The sequence below is a fragment of the Puma concolor genome, chromosome A2 (assembly GCF_028749965.1).
Source record: "Puma concolor isolate L17-30 chromosome A2, mPumCon1.1.hap2, whole genome shotgun sequence".
Lineage (NCBI taxonomy): Eukaryota > Metazoa > Chordata > Mammalia > Carnivora > Felidae > Puma > Puma concolor.
The window spans coordinates 39,403,454-39,420,753 of NC_141668.1; the positions used below are offsets into that span (position 1 = coordinate 39,403,454).

The window sequence follows — 17,300 nt, forward strand, 5'->3', positions numbered from 1 at the left end:
AGTGAGATTTATACCTTATTGTTAACCAAATATGACAACGTTTACGGAAATGTGAAAAATGGTAGGTAGACCTAAAAGTGTTGACATTTTTTATCTTAGTATACATATATATTAAACAACAAAAAATAAATGGTCATTATTTGATCATTTAGAAACAAATGGAAAGAAACTATACTATACTCTTTCCTTTTGCACATTCTTGACAGAGTGTGAAACAATATTGCAGAGAATAAATGATATTTTTTTCAGACATTTCCAAAATGCATAGGTAAACAGAATTTAAAGTTGCTCTCTAATCACTAATACATTTCAAATGTGTTTTGAACTGTGCTGCTTCCATTAAAATCTGAAGCTACACAGCTGGAATAATGTGGAGTAGAATGCTTAAAAACATCAGCAGAAAGTTAACCAAAAACATAGTTATGAGCCACAGATAACAAATATGCACTCTTTCTTCTAATCAAGCACTTCAAGGTAATCATCTCCCTCTTACAATCCTTCACACAAGAAGAGATCATGCACTGCTGTGAACACAAATATCTGGGCATTTTCTCCCTTGGCTGACATATTAAATAATAAGAAACCAACATGACATTACAAATGAGTGCTTCTCTAACTGCTTCCAGGAGTCCAGGCCAACCAGCCTGCCTGAGAGTCCAGAATCATTTTGATACAATTTACAAACACTCCTTCCTGGGACGAGATGAACTGACTTTCAGTGTTGAGCGGCCTCAGACAAACGCAGCAGGACCACACGCCATTGTGTTTATCGTGCCTCGTCTGTTCTTTCCCTTTCTTTGGCATCTGAGCAAAAAGCTGGTAGGTGTGCTGGTAAAATATTGCAGATTTTAAATGCACCATAAATACTCTCAACAAGTCCACCACAGTGCTCCAAACTGAAGTCAAGCTTTTGTCCTTACACCTACCTGAGCCTGTGGGTATTTTTCTCCAGGTAGCTCATTGTTTCTCGTTGTTCCAAAGTCCTTGCAAACCAGGACAGATTTTCTGAGAAGCGCATCTGAGGACAGTATCAGAGATCCACAGGATATAAAGTTTTCTCAAAAGAGTAAATTGGAAAAGTTTTTAGACAGGAGGTTGAATTTTTTTTTTAAATGGCATTGGAAGAACACAGTAATGAGAAAATGGCTAAGACTCGGGTTCTTAAAACTATTTTTTGAGCCACTGGTCCGATACAGCTTTCTCTTCCATCTAAGTACACAGAACTGCTTTCCTCAGGCTGAGAATCCTGAGAGAGGCTCTCACTGGCTCTGGTTGGATGTGGGAAGTGGGCTAAGTTTGCTTGGGGAACCTCTCCTGCATGCACCCCCCTTTCTAACTGCCTCCCGTCCCAGGTTCCAGTGTGCATGGAGTCACCTTGTGTTGCTGTCCTGTCTCTTAGCAACATTCCATCCATCTTTAAACCCTTTCCTTCTTTCCTCACGCACTCCCAATTCAATGTGCCCCTCTCTCAGGTTTTATTCTCATAGATTAGAAATTCTTAAGAGTGGGATTCATTTTCTAGCAAAGCATATCAGAGGCCATAGGTTTTTGAATCATCCATCACACGCGTGCACACACACACACACACACACCCACGCACGCACGCACACACACATAAGTATACAACACCATCATGAGGAAGGTGGGGGGAAGGTATCCTTCGCTTTGGTTCCTGGTTCTCACCGAAAATTCATGAGTCGAATAATAGTTAAGACAATTGCCTCGTGTGTGGGAATGGTATGGAGGCAGAAACATAGCCTTATTATGGTATTATGAAATTAACAGGGGCTTATTAATTAATCAATGAATTTATACTAAACTATGTCCAAAGTGAAACCCATTTTATTTAAAACAGTGTAACCCGGGGCGCCTGGGTGGCGCAGTCGGTTAAGCGTCCGACTTCAGCCAGGTCATGATCTCGCGGTCCGTGAGTTCGAGCCCCGCGTCAGGCTCTGGGCTGATGGCTCAGAGCCTGGAGCCTGTTTCCGATTCTGTGTCTCCCTCTCTCTCTGCCCCTCCCCCGTTCATGCTCTGTCTCTCTCAGTCCCAAAAATAAATAAACGTTGAAAAAAAAAATTAAAAAAAAAAAAATAAAACAGTGTAACCCTTTAAAAACAATTAATTTCAACACTGGGAATTCGAATAGATTGGCAGGGCAACCTTTTGAGGCACGTTTTCCACTTCATAAGAGGCAAATGAGTCCTCCCTCATGTAAACCTAGGTGTGTGGAGTTTGCCATTGAATATGGACTCACCGAGTGGATGAGGCTTCCCTAACGAGATGAAAATAAAACAACAAAAAACCTGCTGCCACAAACTATGCAACAATAAGATCCAGATTATATAGCTGAGAATCTCCCTTCTTAGAAGGGACTAGAAGTGGAAATTGGAGAATTCTGGCCGATACGTTGATATTTACCTGTTTTAGATGGGATGGGATAATGAAGTGATGCCATTTGCTACGGAGGCAACTTTGTCCTGTTCTCCTACCCCACCTTCCACTCTTCAAATCCCGAACAAGGATCATGGGTACAAAATGAAACTATAAAAATAGGGTGACTGCATTAAAACATTTATAATTCATCTAAAATATGTGGGAAGCTATTTGAAGGATTTTGAACTATGGAGATGGTATCAAATTCAAATTTTATTTTATTATATTTTATTTTCATTTTTTAAATTTAAATTCCAGTTAGTTAACATACAGTGCAGTATTGGTTTCAGTAGTAGAATTCAATGATTCATCCCTTACAACACCCAGTGCTCATTGTAACAAGTGCTCTCCTTGATTAATACCCATCACCCATCTAGTCCACCCGTCACCCACCTCCCTCCATCAACCCTGTTTATTTTCTACCCTTAGGAGTCTCTTATGGTTTGTTTCTCTCTCTTTCCCCTCCCCCATATGTTCATCTGTTTTATTTCTTAAAATCCAAAGACATTGGGCTCTTTCAATAATTTTGCTATTGTTGATAATGCTGCTGTAACAACATTGGGGTGCATGTGCCCCTTTGAATCAGCATTTTTGTATCCTTTGGGTAAATACCTGGTAGTGCAGTTGCTAATCATAGGGTGGTTCTATTTTTAACTTCTTTTGGGAACCTCCGTGCTGTTGTCCAGAGTGGCTGCCCTGTTTTGCAATCCCACCAACAATGTAAGAGGGTTGGACTTTCTCTGCATCCTCACCAACATCTGTTGTTTCCTGTGTTGTTAATTTTAGCCATTGTGACAGCTGTGAGGTGGTATCTCATTGTGGTTTTGATTTGTATTTTCCTGATGATCAGTGATGTTGAGCATCTTTTCATGTGCCCGTCAGCGATCTGAATGTCTTCTTTGGAAAAATGTCTATTCATGTCTTCTGCTCATTTCTTCACTGGATTATTTGTTTTTTTGTCAAATTCAAATTTTAGAGAAAAATCACTTTAAAGTAAGATATTTAACATTCCAGTAGTAACCCCCAAGGTTAAAATCCTGTTATATTTGGGCATGGCTGATTAAAATCTTAAGTTATTTTTCTCTATTTTATTCTTGAATATTTTATTTCATTTCTTGTTTACACAAGTAGTTCCCAGTGATATGTCTTTTCTTACTCTTTGTCTACACTATTGGAGAACTTCAGTGTGATTTCAAATTTTCAAAATATTTGTATGTCTTTATTTGTATCTTAAATACAAATGCTATTCAGGAAATGAGCACTACTGACTGAGCAGTACGAACCAACAGACTGAGGCTTCTCTTCGAGTGAGCAGTGAATTCAAACTGGCAGAGATGGGGCTGGAACTTCAGAGCTCTGTTTCATTTTGTTTTGTTTTGTTTTGTTGTTTAAATGCTGATGGGAGCCAACTCAGGAATTCAGTAGGACTGGAGAAAACCAGAGGGTCTGAGGTAAGAGCAGAAGAATTAGGTGAAAGGAGCTGGGGAGGGCAAGCACACCTCAGTTCGTGTTAAAATTTTGAAAGAGAGGCTGCCTGGGGGCACTTGGGTGGCTCATTCCAGCGTCACAGTTTGTGAGTTCAAGTCCCACATCCAGCTTACTCACTGCCATCACCACAGAGCCTGCTTGGGATGCTCTGTCCCCTTATCTCTCTCTGCCCCTCACCTGCTTGCACGCACGCGTGCTCTGTCTCTCACAAAAATAAATAAACATTAAAAAAAAATAAAATGAAATGAAAGAGAGGCTGTCTGGATAGTAAGAGGGAATAAAGGATGTGAGCCAAATAGTAATTTTCTCAGAGCTGACTAAAATTTGACTGGGATTTATGGACTTCTAAAGTTCTCTATGGTTGCTTCATGTTTTTTGTACTTTCTTTTCTTTTCTTTTCTTTTCTTTCTTTCTTTCTTTCTTTCTTTCTTTCTTTCTTTCTTTCTTTCTTTCTTTCGTGTGTGTATGTTTCCCTCCCCTTGAATCATGTTAACTTTAGAGTTTCTTAAGGATTAAAACAAACCTAATAAAAGTTCGTGGAGTAGAACTTATGAAAATTTTAAAGGATTGATGAGTATTTCATGTGACAGACACCTACACTTCTATATGTGGAAATACAGCCACAAGTTTGTTTTTATTATCAAACCAAGACGAGCCCTTGCCTGAATATATGATACCAGATGTTACACCACATTTGCTAAATTATAATTTTCAAAAAGGTGTAATTATGACTCTTACACAAATATAAAATGAACAGATGTCAAATATTTTTTAAACATATCTATGATAAAGGAACTGTTAAGATATTAAAACTACTTTAAAAAATATGAAGAACAGACATCTATATAGGCTACCATAGTGACTTAATGAACTTGTTAATAGATACAAATTGGCTAATACTCTTGTAAAAGAGTAAAATGAAATATTTGGGGATCATATTTTCTAAAATGTGGAAATCAATTATGACTGGCAGAAAAAAATTGTTTGGATTTTTATAAAATTTCTTTGGATTTATTTTTTTTTTATAAAAAAGAATCATCTGGAGGTGTCTGGGTGGCTCAGGCGGTTAAGGGGCCAACTCATGATTTCAGCTCAGGTCTTGATCTCAAGGTTTATGAGATCGTGACCCCTGTCAGGCTCTTGCCGACTATAAGGAGGCAGCTTGGGATTCTCTCTGTCTCCCTCTCTCTATCCCTCCCCAACTTGAGCATGTGTGGGCACAAGTCTAGTTTGTCTAGTTTGTCTCTCAAACTAGATAAACTTAAAAAAATCATCTGCATTACCATGAATAAGAAATACTTGCATTGTTATCTGTTTTCTACAAACTAACTGCTTTCTCTATAGCTCTATAGGTTGTAAATAGTCTGATCAATGAAGGACAAAGATACAATATTTTATCAAAAGTTACCATTTCACTCTGGCTGAATAAGCATTCAAAGGTTGTGGCACACTTACTTTTTCATCTTATTCTTCCATCTTCGTTCTATTCAAATGATTTAATACCTTAAACTTCAAATAATCTCTTTATTATCTTCTTTCCTTTCCAACAAACTCTATTTTCAACTTAAACTTTCAGATCACCTAGACTCACTCAAATTCTTTCTATCATATGCTCTCAAAATACCTATACTTTTTACTCAATTTCTATTATTTTGTTTGATTTGAAAAACTACTCATATAATATAGGTCTCTCCACCTGGACCCTAAGCTTCACAAGGGCAAAACTCTTGTCTGTTTTATTCATAATTGTGTCTTTACTCCTAGCAAAACTGGTATATACTCCTGGTATATAGTAGATGCTCGGTAAGTATCCAATGAGGGAATGTATGTATTCCCTCAGAGCACCTACTTCCTCCATTGGCTTCCTAGTAGGAAGCTTACAGAGGCAGTATAACATTGATTTTTTAAGAGGGCTTTAATGTCAGATTCTCTGGGTTAAAATCCTAACTCCACCATTTATTCGCTACAGTCAGGACAAATACAAATAAAAGATAAGAAGCTTATTTTCCCAGTTAAAAATAGGAGTAGAGAATGACTCCCCTCCTTTCCCTTAAAGCACATAAATAATTTCTCCTCTCTTTGAAATGCATATAAATCCTTTTGAAAACTAGATAAGCTTTTTGTCAGCTTTATGACCCAAGAATGCCTTTCTGAAAGGTGGGAAAGCCATCTCTTTGAAGTGTAAACATTAATGGAGAGAGAGTCCCAGTCTCTAAAATTTCCATGGAAAGGTAGGAGCCTCACTTAGGTGGGCGCCTTGCTCCCATTTGCAAAGCTCTCTCTTGTCATAAATAAATGTGAAGTTTGTGTTTCCTCAGAATAAAACCAGTTAGCTAACACAGATGATCATCCTAATTGGCAGGTAAAGTTAGGATGACTTATGTATGATTAAAGGTGCTGTCTAGTCCTTACTTGAGGGTTAAGTTATTGTTTATGTAAAGAATAGTATATTATGGGTTGTATCTTCTTGGCTACACAAAACACGAGATTTCTTTTGTCTTCACAATCTTTTAGTGGATTGCCTATGATGCACATCACATTCTGGTTTGATGCTGTTTTCTTTCTCTTCTAACCATTGTGAAGAGATTTTTCTGGGTTGGCAGGTTTTGTTTTTCATTATATTTTCCCAACACTGTAACCTTATGCAAGTTACTTTTAACTCTAAAACAGTGCCTCATTTCCCTTTTTATTAAATAAAAACCCTAATAGTACTATCCATAGGGTCATTGTGGAGATTGAATATGAATACTGTTGGGAAGGTATAACTTTCTCTTCCCTTCAAGGTCCTTCAAGCTGGACTAAGAATTAAACTGACATGAGACAGATTAACAGGGGAATACCAAATTTAATAGTGTGGGTATGGGAAATACACACAGATGTGGAAATTCCAGATAATGAGGCAATTTGATACTTATATGAGCTAAGGAGAGGCATGGGGGTCAAGTATAAAAGGAGGGAAAGACCATTAACAGGAAGGTGAAAGGAGATGTTTGGCAAACAGCAGTTGCCCTGTTATATAGATCCATTTTTTAGGCAAAGAGGGATCTTAAAGAGAGGTTAATACCTCTCTTCCCGGTCAAGTGGGCAGTTGAGGGGGAGGTAAAGACTTTTCCTAAATCTGCTGAGTTTTGATTACATTTAACTCGAAATAATGTTCATGCCAAAGTGGCCCATCTTGGGGCAGCCTGCCCTTGGCTCCTACAATACTAAAAAGAACTTGAAACAGACCCTGCTGGGAAGCATTCGCCTGCCTTCTGCAGCATGTCCTACCCTGACCCCCACCCCCCATCCCTCCCCATCCCCTACAGCTCAGCAACCTAGATCTCCAGTTGAGGCACAGGTCCTGGAGCAGCGTCTTGGTGAGGAAGAGATGCAAAGTGGGGTCTCCCAAGAAAAGTGGAGTTGAGGCAGAGTCCTCCCACTCACATCCACCATTTCCAACCAACATCCCAGGAATGGGCCCTGGGAAGGGAGGCAGAGGGGTGGCAGGGGAGTGGCTCCAGGCATGGATGAAAGGAGGCCCACGGGTCTGTCATCTACCCCTGGACTTGAATTCAGGCAGGGACAGTGTACATTGAGTACCAACTCTGTGCCAGCCCCTCTTCAAAGGGAGTCCTTGCCTTGAGGGACAAAAAAGCATGCAAGCAAGTGAGATGATTTGAGGTACTGGTAGGGGCTACAAAGAAGATAAAAATGGTAATGTGGTAGAAGGTGAGTGGCTGGGCCACTTCAAGTAGGTAGGGGACAGTCCCTGGGCAGGAGTCCCTAGCTGTGTACTTGTAATGTGGCCAGTCCGAATTGAGATGTGATATAACACTCACACTGGATTTTGAAGTGAAATGCACACACTGGATTTTGGAGATTTAGTATGGGAAAACAAAGAATTTAAAATATCTCAATGATGTTTATATTAATCATATGTTAAACTGTTAATATGTTAATATTTCAGACATACTTAGTTAAATAAAATGTTACTAGAATATTAAAAAAAAAAAAAACCTTAAAAACCAAAAAACAAACACAAAAAATAATGCTTCCTTAGAGTACCTGGCTGGCTGAGTAGTCAGTGGACATGCAACTCTTGATCTCAGGGTCGTGAGTTTAAGGCCCACATTGGGGGTAGAGATTACTTAAAAATAAAATCTTAAAAAAAAAAAAACAATGCCTCCTCCAAATCAAGAACTCAGTAAACATTGGCTATTAATATCATACCAAATTGATCACCATAGCAGCTTCTGGAGTTGATGCTCCGAGACATATCTGCATTTAAAAATAGCATTGTGAAGGCCACCATGCTGTGGATGGAAGTACTGATATAGGCTTTGACAGATAGAAAGGAAAATGTTGCTGGCTGCCTAACATCTGTGCTTTGTGGTATGTTAGTTTTCCCATCTATACATGCCTTATGGGCAGTTCTGGACATAGGTTTTCACATATTCTATAGCTTAACTTTTAGTTCCTTTTTTAAAAAGTCAAGGACAGAATTTTTATTCTTATTTGTCTTTTCAAACTCATCCAATAACTCAATATTCTCCCAGGTTCCAAGTGACCCCCTTTGATTACATACCGATTCTATCCTTATCCATTTCTGTTTCAGCTGTGTTTTCAGTATTCTAGTCCTGTGCTTTTAGCAATTCTCATTTCATAATGTGTCTATTTTAATTTCTTCTCAAACCTCTTTTTTTTTAATGTATTATTAAATAGGAGGCAAGGCAATTTGAAGGGGAAAGCAAACTATTTTGGTAATAATACAATAATAATAATTTTGTAATAAATTATCCCTATGGGTTATATGATAAAATCTAAAGCGGTAAAGTATGTTAGCTGCACCCATTTGCCATGAATCCACTGCCAGCTGCGTGGAGGTTATTTCTGAAGTTGTAGGTCAGTGTTAGGGCCGAGTTCAGTTAACTGGAGGCAATTCTTTAACATTAACAGCTGAAATAGGGCCACATTAGAAGTGCTGTTGTGTGATCACATTTTAGTGCCTATTATGTCTTGATTAAGACTCCCCTGGATATTCCTTTTTAATGGAATTTGAGGAATTAAAAATGGCTTCACAAATCACTTTTTAATCTGGTGAAGTAAGCAGGGAATGAAAAACACCACGCTGTCATCTTCAAGTGCAAGGAAAGTTGTAAATAAAGAAAACAAATTAGTGGCTGGTTCACACCTCATCAGCTACCTAACAACCTGTTACCAGTTAATTACACACCTTTAAAATGCATGTACAAGAGAAATTATTCAGAAATCAGCCTCTCTAAAGGGGAGGGTGGCAGACAAGTACCATATCAGAAGAGGCTATATTTAACTATTTAGATAACCGAGCATGAAGGGAGAAAAAAAATGTTTTCTCAAGAATTATCATCCTGAAAGTGCCATCTATTAGTAGTCTAGCCTCAATGGCCTCCGCACCAATTATTCACTCTAGACAGATAAATATTTGGGGAGGACCTGATGGGAAATACAGTCTCCAATATCCGTTTGTGACCTATTCTAATCTTCTCAGTCCATCAGCAGCCCCCACTGGTTGTTTACTATGTTCAGAGCCCGATCCTGGGCTAATCTAAGAAGAATTAGACCAGGGATGACAAAGCTAAACACTGCTGCCAAGAAGTTTGAACAGTCTCGCTGTGTGCTTCTTGTTCCACAACATGTCTATTTCCTCCTCCTCTGCTGTAGCTTAAATAGAAAGCAGTTGGAAACTATGTATATCGAACAACACATAAATTTAGGATGGAAGCTATCCAGGACTATTATGTTATCTCGTCTATACACACAGCCTTGTTAAGGGACTTGGATGTGCATGTGTGTGATTTATTTCTTTAAAATTGTTTTCAATAAGTAAAAGACTCCAAAATATGGCTTTGCAAATGCTAATAATATGATGAAGCTGGCCTCCCGGATATTGGTCTGCACACTGGCTTTGACTCCCTGGCTTATCTGGAGTCAATCCTTTTCTTACTCTGTGCCCCAAGTTACCCCTGTCAAACCAGGACAGTCATAACCTACCTCACTGGATTGCTTGGAGGTACAACTGATGGAAATAATTTCAATGCACTAAGCCTGTGGTAAAGGTTAATTATTATTATTTTCCATGGTATTTATGGAGAGTGAACCATGACATTGGTTTGGTTGCCTGCTCAAATCTATTGCCCATACCATTTTATTGTAATTTATGATATAAATTTTAAAAATGGCAATATGTTATGCACCTACCTACTAAAGGCTCTCTTTGAAATTAGCCTATTTTGAAACTGGAAGTATAAGCAGTTTGAAATCAATTAACTCTACAAATTAATATGCTTTATGTTAATTCCATTTGAATTATATTCATTCATAAGTGATTATTTACATGATGTGCATTCAGATCATTTAGCATTAATTCATCATCTAGCAACTTGATTCTTCAATGAGCACTATAGTGCACACACACACACACACACACTCCACAATCTGTAAGTTGTTCAAAATCATTTAGATAAAATTCTCCCAGTTATTTGCCCAAAGACATTTGTCAGTTGGTTATGTAAAAGCTATGATTAGTTTGAGCAGGATGTGTGGATCTTTATTAAATCCTTGTCTGGATATTGTGCCTATCCATAGAAATCTTCTCAGAGAGTAATGACCTCTCTCGACTCTATGGAAGTCAAATTCAGAATGCTGTTCTATAATCCTCCACATTCCCACTGATAAGCTTCCACTGATGCATTGAAAAAAAAAAATGAGTTAATTTGTATGATATGGCCCATCAAGGAATAGTGGAAAAGATACTGCATCAAATTTTGATTCTTTTATAATTATATCTTCACTATATTATTTTGCATGTTACAAAAGTAATGCAAACATATAAAACAAAAAAAGTATAGTAAAGGACTTCCATAGTTCCATCCCTCTAAGATAACCACTTACATATATATATATATATATATATATATATAACCACTTACATACATATATATAAGATAACCACTTACATATATATATATATGTTTAAACAAAAAAATGCATTATTATTCTATATACTCTGTTCTGAAGCAATTCGTTATTGATGGGAATTTAGGGTGTTCCCAAGCTTTTATAACAAAACTGGAAATTATCATCCTTGACATATATCATCACTTACTAGTGCAAGTCTTTCACTGATTAAATATCTAAAAGTAAAGTTGCTGGTTAAAGAGTACCTGCATTTTGGGGCGCCTGGGTGGCGCAGTCGGTTAAGCGTCCGACTTCAGCCAGGTCACGATCTCGCAGTCCGTGAGTTTGAGCCCCGCGTCGGGCTCTGGGCTGATGGCTCAGAGCCTGGAGCCTGTTTCCGATTCTGTGTCTCCCTCTCTCTCTGCCCCTCCCCGTTCATGCTCTGTCTCTCTCTGTCCCAAAAATAAATAAACGTTGAAAAAAAAAAAATTAAAAAAAAAAAAAGAGTACCTGCATTTAAATCTTAGTAAATGCTGCCTGTCTCCTAAAGAGTTTATGACTTACACTCACTAGTAAAGCAGGAATGTGCCTATTCCTGCCACCCGCTTGCCTGTACTGGGTTTTATCACTCTTTCGTATTCTTTGCCACTCTCTCAGATAAGAAAAGATAGCTCTTGGTTTTTATTTGGGGATTTAAGACCATTATGGGATTGACCATTTATTCACATGCTTTTGGTCATTTTCATTTATTTTTCCATTAATTACTGTTTACCCTTCACCTTCATCTCGCCTCTCTTTTCTGGTTCTATCACTTTGCGCAAGTCACCCTCTCTGATGCTTTGTCCAAATGAGAGACATCCAAAATCAGTCTTTTTCAATTGTCCCTTTCTCACCTACCTGATTTTCATCTCCGTCCCATTTTGAAATGTCTTGTGAAAAGTTAATTTTCAAAAAAAAAAAAAAAAGGTAAAATCATGACTCTTGTGCCAATGTAAAAATGAGTATGTTCTAAAGATTTTACTTACTTATTTGTTGAGGCAAGCAGGCAGATGTTACACCAGTTCAAAGGAAAAGTCAAAAGGTGCATATCTATATGGACTAAAGCAATAGAATTGTAAATGGAGGACACAGTGGTCTTTTCCTAAGGGAGGACCTAAGTCAGTTGAAACTCTACCAGGCAAGACAGAATGTGGCTGTCTATAAATTTTTAAAGAGTTGTAAAATAGTTCAAAGACCAAGAAAGGCTAGTGTCTGGTAACACAGAAGGATAGGCTATATGTAGATAATAGTTTTCCATTGACACATAATTTTTTCTATAGTCTCTCCCCTATTGATCAAAAGATAATCTCAAAGAGTATTCTTCACTACAAAATAAGATTGGTGTTAATGAATTTGGCCTGGTTATTTATATAAGTGCAGCAAAAATACGACTTCGCCATATAGTCGTTCTTAAGTTTGCTTTGTTGGAAGCTTTGATAAGGAATCTCAGAATGGACTGTTGTTTGTTTATTTATTTATTTTGAGACAGAGGGGTGGGGGCAGAGGGAGAGAGAATCCCAAGTGGGCTCGTGCTGTCAGTGTGGATCCCCCATGCGGGGCTGGACATGGAGCTGGATGCAGGGGTCGATGAGCTGAAATCAAGAGTGGGACGCTTAACAGATGGAGCCACCCAGGCATCCCTCTCAGAATGGGCTTTTAAAAGCCTTTTGTTATTTGCTATTCTGAGGTTAGGAGACCAAGATAAAACTCACCACTAGATTTCACCTCCACTACCTGTAAATCTGGGCAAATGCCTCTCTTTTCTGGTTCCCCAAAATATCCTAAGTTTCTTGGACCTACCAGGAAGTGACCTTCTATACTCAGCCTGGGAATATGGAAGCCTGGGAACCCTGTGAGCCAGGTACCAGGCTAGTGTACTTAACAGAGCTTTTAAGCATTTATTCATAAAGTCTAAAACCTTACTTCCTTAAAAGCATATGGTCATATTTGATTAAACGAACATCATTCTCAAATATAATGGCTGGATACCCATATACAAAACAATAAAGGTGGACCCTTTCTTTGTATTATACATAAATTAACTCAAAATAGATTATGGACCTAAATGTAAGAGCTGAAACAATAAAACTCTTAGGAGGTAAATCTTTGTGACCTTGTGTTAAGCAGAGCCATCTTAGATATGACACCAAAAACACAAATGGCAAAAGAAAAATTTGATTGGACCTCATCATAATTGTACTTCAAAGGACACCATCAAGAAAATGAAAAGACTACACTCAGAGTATGAGAAAATATTTGCAAATCATGTATCTTATAAAGGACTTATAGCTAGAATATATAAAGAAGTCTTACAATTCAATAACAAAAAGACAAATTTAAAAATGGGCAAAGATTTAAGTCAATATTTCTCCAAAAAGATATACAAATACCCAGTAAACATATGAAAAGATGCTCAACATCATTACCCATCAGAGAAATGTAAATCAAAATCACAAAGTGATACCATTTTACACTTTAGGATGGCAATAATCAAAAAGACAGATAATAACAAGTGTTGGCAAAGATGTGGAGAAATTGGAACCCTCATATACTACTAGTAGGAATGTAAAATGGTGCAACCATTTGGAAAACAGTCTGGCAGCTAAACATAGAGGTACCATAAAAACAGTTAACATAGAGTTACCATATGGTCCAGCAAATCTATTTCTAGGTATATACAAGAAGAAATGAAAACATATGTCCATACAAACATTTGTACATGAATGGGTATAGAAGCATGCCAAAAAGTGGAAAACAACCCCAAGTGCCCATCAACTGAGGAGTGGGTAAATAAATGTGTTATATTGGAATAATATTTGACAATAGTAAGAGATAAAGTACGAGTAATACTACAACATGGATGAATCTTCAAATGTTATGCTATGGGAAGAAGCTAATCATAAAAAAACAACATATTATGAAATGTCCTGAATGGGCAAATCCAAGTTGGTCAGTTTTTGGAACAATGGGGAATGACCACTAATGGGTACAGAATTTCTTTTTGAGGTGGTAAAAATGTTCTAAAATGGATTGTGGTGATGGTTGAATAATACACCAAGAACCATTGAGTTGTACACTGAAATGGTTGAATTTTACAGTTTGTGAATTCTATCTCAATAAAGCTATTATGTAAAAAATAATAATTGAAAGACTGAAAATATTATAACGTGGTCTGCTATCAGGCAAAACAGCACCAAGACTGTGATAAATGTAAACACATTATGGATGGCGAGGGCATTAATAAATCTCTAGGATCTTCACATTCTGACTTCAATTTCTGAAATGTTTGCATTAACAACATTTTGTTCATATTAAGTTTCACCTAGGGTAGGCTGAGCACCTCTTCTGACTTGACAACTCTTCCTACACAACTGAGCAATAATAGCAATCAAAAAAGCCTACTTTTTTTCTAGTACCTCTCTTTCTATGGTGTGAAAGAATAAATCTTTGTGATTTTAAAGGATCCCTCCCTCTGGGAAATCTCAAAGGTAGTTTTAGTTCTTTGGCGTCTTCAATAGGCTTGAAGAAAACAAAAGAGTTTGGAGACCCAAGATAACCCACTCCTTTAGGACAAAACTTCTTTTCCTTAGAAAATGGAAGACATACACAGCTGGATTTCTCTGAAACTATGGCTCCCAAGTATGATCTGAGCCACAGTAATTATAACTTTTAATGAAAGTAGTGGACTTCTATTTAATTCACAGAGAAAACTGAGGAGTGGATAACTGCTATCACACACCAGCATTTTGCAGCACACTAGAAGACCTCATGAATATGCGTAACGTAGCTCTCTACAGCCACACGCCATCATTTAAATACACTTCTCAAAGTGACAGAAATGAGCACACTCATTACGTACCCAAGAGATAACCCCATAAAAATGAGAACCAAGTGGATATAAACTTAAAATTATAATTACTAATCAGTCTTTCAGTATTCTATCATACTATCTTAAGATATTTACTATCATACTATTAAATGAATGTCCCTTAATTAACTCAAGTTAGTATTAGCCTAAGGTTTTAAGTTACCTATAGATCTTGTAAATTGTCTTCAAACTGGCATGTGACAAAATGTAATTACAGTTGAAATGGAGTTTATCAGAATAATGATTTAGTTTGGATAAATACAATGTACATATTTCATAATCTTAAACATTAAAAAGAAGTAATATAACTTCAACCAGTAATTCTGTTTAAGATTAGAAAGAATATATCCAAGTAAAATAGAAATCTGCTCTTTTATATATATATATTATTTACACATTTTATGTATGTATGTATACCTAGCACTAACAAAGCTATTTTTTTTTAAATGTTTATTTTTGGGAGAGGGAGACAGACAGAGTGCAAGCAGGGGAGAGGCAAAAGTCGAACACTTAACTGACTGAGCCACCCAGGCACTCCTAACAAAACTATTAAAAAAAAAAGGGGGGTACCTGGGTGGCTGAGTCGGTTGAGCGTCAGACTTTGGCTCAGGTCATGATCTCACAGTTCGGTTCCTGAGTTCGGGTCCTGCTGACAGCTTGGAGCCTGGAGCCTGCTTCGGATTCTGTGTCTCCCTCTCTCTCTGCCCCTACCTGCCTCTCCAAAATAAAGAAAGGTAATAAAAAAAATTTTTTTTTAATAAATAAATAAAACCGGTAATCTTAAATTTGTCTCATTTACTAAATTATGTGAAATTGAAGTCTTAAAACATTTCTGGGCTGAATACTTTTTTTAAAATCTGACACATTGAAAATATGAGGAATTCAATTTCCTTATTTTTTGAGAGTTTTGGGGGAATATTTTAATTATATGTATTTATTTAACTCTGTAAGCCAATCAAAATAAAATTTCTCTAATTTAAGAGATTCTATAATCTAATTTATTAGCACTGTTGAAAGTAAGAAAATATTACATACTTACACAATAAGAGACAAAGGCATTTCTGAATTGTAGTCACATACATACACACAGAGAGACAGAGAAAGCTTATCATCTCCATCCTAAACTTTTAGCCATAGGGCAAGAGCAAACACAGAAATATAAAACTCATCAGTCCAGATACCACCTTCCCAGTGAACACAAAATTCTTAATTTGATCTCAAAATAGACTACCAGAAAAGATTAACATACCAGATTCTCTCCCATCTCTCATCTAGTAGACAGCTCTATAAACTATGAATCCATTTACAGAGATCATCAAATAATCAGATTATAAAACCAAATTCCCAGTAATTGCTGGGAAATAATGTTTTGGCCACTGCTAAATATCAAAAATTCAACCCAGTAAATTTTAAAGATCTAATTGGCTTTATTAATCAACCCATGAATCAGCATCCTGCATAGCAAGTAGAAGCAAGCTCCAAGGGGCTACAGGAGAGGAGAGGTTTTCAAAGGTAGAGAGGGAGTAGAAAAAAGGAAATTATTAGCAAAGAAGCCATTGTTTTAGGCTTGGAGAACACCCCATGAGTGATTAAACTCCATTAGTTTCACTAAGGTGAACAGAACGGGTTTATCGGTAAATTTCCTACTGCTGATCAGGAAATTACCTGGTTAGAGGTTACATTTTGGGGGGTGGGGTGTTGAAACTGCAGTCGAATCAGGTATTAGGTCTAGGTTTACTAACCTGTGGCCTTAACCTAAATGATGGCATTTCGAGCCTATGATGTTATTTTTTACACCACAAATAATCCAAAACCAAAACACAAAATGTAAAATAAGTAGAGAGGAAACTTAAAATTAGAAAAGCAGTGAGCAGAGTTGTATTGTCATTTTGGATTCACAAGAAGGCAAGAAAAAAATCAGCTTGGGCATACACTGCCCATGGAGCGTGCTTCTCTGCTTAAGAAGTTTTCCTGGCTCTGATAGGCGAATCCATTGAGCACCTCAGTGGAACCTCTAAAACTGTTAAAAGATAATTTTCTGGGAAAGGTAAAATCATGACTCTCATATGGATATAAAAATGAGTATGTGTTAAAGATTTTTATGTTACTCATTCAATGAAAGATCCAGATAGATGTTGTAATTGGTTTATAGATAAAGTCAAAAGGCACAAATTTCTATGGGATAAAGAAATGGAATTGCAAATGGAAGCAAAACTGTCTTTTACACAGGAGGATGGGAAGTCAGTTGCAACTCTACCAGACGAGACAGAATGTGCATGTCTGTCAACTTTTACAAACAGTCGTAAAGTAGTTCAAAGATTTTGAAAGGCTAGACTCTAATAATGCAGAAGGATATGCTATACGTAGATAACGCATAGTTTTCCGCTGAAACACACATTTATTTTTTCTACAGTCTGTTCTTCTGGACGTCTTTATATAGCATCTGTTCATGTCTCCTGTAGACCCCATAAATGTTTAATTGCTCTTCAGAAAAAACCTGGCTCTCATATGAATAGCAGTTGAGAAAAGATTCCTACTTATGCGGTAAATGCAA

The 17,300-nt window shown here is 37.2% G+C and overlaps 1 long non-coding RNA gene across 1 annotated transcript; it reads right to left on the reverse strand.

Moving 5' to 3' along the window:
* Positions 1 to 220: 220 nt before the first annotated feature.
* Positions 221 to 1,320, reverse strand: LOC147583113 (uncharacterized). The gene is made up of 2 exons (XR_015242834.1): positions 927 to 1,320; positions 221 to 828 (listed from the first exon to the last, which is right to left on the reverse strand). It is a non-coding gene; the product is annotated as an uncharacterized LOC147583113 (long non-coding RNA).
* Between the last annotated feature and the right edge of the window lie 15,980 nt (positions 1,321 to 17,300).